We start from the raw sequence: 2,790 nt of genomic DNA, 5'->3' as shown, positions 1-2,790 counted from the left end.
CAGGTTCGATTCCCAGCCAGGGTACATTTCTGGGTTGCAGGCCATAACCCCCAGCAACCGCACATTGATGTTTCTCTATATCTCTCTATCTCTATCTCTATCTCCCTCCCTTCCCTCCCTAAAAAAAAAAAATCTTAAAAAAAAAGAAAACAACAGTAGCAAAGCCAAAAAAAAAGAAGAAAACAATAATAAAGATACTAAAAATAATAACAAAATTAATTTCCAGGAAAGAAACAGATAATATTTTTCTGCAGAACACTTATGAACATTTTTTTCACAAATTAAAAAAGACCAAGCTCTAGAAAGACTGGTCAAGAAAAAAATAAGTGAAAGAAAATTCAGAATAAAAAGTAATTATTATTAAGTGACTGAAGAAATTTAAAAATAAGAAGATAATACTGGTGTCCAGAAATTATTACTGTGGCTACATTGAAACACAGGTTATGCTTTTATCACAGTGATTATTGCAGTGGTGACAATGAGACTTGTAACATTAAAAAAAGAAGATAATACTATTAATAAGTGTGTGCCAATAAGTTAAAGAACACATACAATGTATAATTTAAGGTATATAGATAGATATACAAAGTTGATTCAAGATGAAATAGAAAACATGAGCAGACTACTTACAATAAATAGTAATGTAATTATTAATAAAAAATATATATTCTCCTACCAATGTCCCAGGTTAAGGTAGTTTTACAGGTGATTTTATGAAATCCCCAAAATTCATTTTATGTAAGCTGCATCAGAGAATAGAGAAAGACAGTCACCTTATTTTTATGAGGTACAAGAAAAATCATAGGCTAATCTTCCATCTAACTGTGGATTGAAAGATCCTAAATAAAATATTAGCAACTTAACTGCAACCCTGCATTAAAAAATAATATATTTTGACTAGGAAGAGTTTATGCCAGGAGTGCAAGTGTTGTCCAGAATCAGAAAATTTTAACAACAGCATTTAGCACATTAACAGAGTGAATTAAAACTATGTGTTCCTGTTAGTAGATGGAAAAGGCAAGTGATAAAATTCAGCACTGATTCAGGATTGAAATTTACAGCAAACTGGGAATATAAAGGAATGGCCTTAACTTGAATAAACCTAGGGCAAATTTTCTATTTAATGGTAAAATTTAAGAAGCATTAACTTTTACACAGGACAAATAAGCCCATTATCACCACTTCTACTCCAAATTGTATTGAGTCCTAACCAATGAAAGAAGAAAGGGAAAGTAATTAGGAAGCATAGATTGCCAAGGGAGACATGGTGCAGTCATTTGGCAACAACATGATTTGTCTAGATAGAAAATCTAAGAAAATCTGAGAATTAGTAAAAAAGTTTAGCAGGATTGTTAAACACAAGATCAATATATAAACAACAGTAATACTCCTAAGTCTAATAATCAATTATAAAATGCAATTTGCATAAATATAACATTTGTAATAATGAAAAATATAAGAGAAAATACTAAACTTTATTAAAAGACAAAAGTAAACCCATTTAAATCTCTTCTTATGATATTAAAAGTTACATAACTCCATTTAAAAAAATAACAATCTGCTACAAATACAACCTTTAATGCATTATAATGCATTTTTTAAAAAATATTTTTTTTATTTATTTATTTTTAGAGAGGGAAGGGAGGGAGAAAGAGAGAGAGAGAAATATCAATGTGTGGTTGCTAGGGGCCGTGGCCTGCAACCCAGACATGTGCCCTGACTGGGAATCGAGCCTGTGATGCTTTGGTTCTCAGCCCGAGCTCAATCCACTGAGCTACACCAGCCAGGGTCATTATAATGTATTTTTTAAAGCATCTCTAAGATTAAGATGTGTCTTACAACCAATGGCTTCTTCTTGTCTCCAAGCATAGATTGTGATGTAGCTGTCATTGCCTGACCATGGGTAAACTTTTGGCCATAGCTGTTCACGATACTTCACTTGAGTTCTGTTCATTTTTGGACTACATGTTGAGTTTAATGGGCTGTTTAAAATGTCTTCAAAAACCACATCCATCCAGACTGGTAGGAGGGACACAGATGTGGAATGGGTGGGTCCCACATCACCTGTGGTAGATAAAAATTCAGGCAGTATACCTTGGAAGTGAGGAGTCCTAGCTCCACACCAGGACCCCCAGCCCAGGGTTCCAGTGCCAGGAAGGTAAGTCCCCACAACTTCTAGCTGCAAAAACCAGTGGGGATTGAGTTGGTGGAAGAAACTTCTGGAGTTTCGAGCAGTTCCTCTTAAAAAAACCACACACAGACTTACTCAGATTCACTCCCTCTGAGCTCCAGAACCAGGGTAGCTGCTTGAAAAGCACCAGTGGCCTACAGAAGGGAACTGAATGGTCTGGCAGAGGTCATTGTTCCTTTCTGGAATTCTCCCCTTACAAGGCACAGGGCCAGCAGGCTGATGCCATATCTAAGACTCCATCAACCTGGCTAACACTATTTTCCCTTTCCTGGAGATCCCCAGAGACACCATCCCACCCAACTTATGGGCCACCCAAGCTGCTTTTCCATATGAATGGCTGGTGTTGGCTCATGCTTCACAACTTCCTAAATTTTTTCAAACAAGCAACAGCCAGCCTCAATGAACCCCCAACCCCCATACTTCTTGCTAAACGACCCTAGGCCAAGCACTAGCAGCAGCCAACCTAGGTTCAGTTTGGCTTTACCTGGGAATCTTCAAGCTCAGCACAAGTAACAACCATCTCAGATTGCTTTACAGCTCAGGCAGGGTGGCCCTGAGCAAAACACAGGTGGTGGCTGACCTTGACTTGCACCACACAG

The 2,790-nt window shown here is 37.1% G+C and overlaps 1 non-coding gene across 1 annotated transcript; it reads left to right on the top strand.

Annotated features, from left to right (window-relative positions):
• Positions 1-365: 365 nt before the first annotated feature.
• LOC114505859 lies at positions 366-496 on the top strand. The gene has a single exon (XR_003685318.1). It is a non-coding gene; the product is annotated as a small nucleolar RNA SNORA1 (small nucleolar RNA).
• The last annotated feature ends 2,294 nt before the right edge of the window (positions 497-2,790 follow it).

Source organism: Phyllostomus discolor, chromosome X (genome assembly GCF_004126475.2).
Source record: "Phyllostomus discolor isolate MPI-MPIP mPhyDis1 chromosome X, mPhyDis1.pri.v3, whole genome shotgun sequence".
NCBI lineage: Eukaryota > Metazoa > Chordata > Mammalia > Chiroptera > Phyllostomidae > Phyllostomus > Phyllostomus discolor.
The sequence above is the reverse complement of the archived record's forward strand: the minus strand, read 5'-3'. Positions and strand labels throughout refer to the sequence as shown.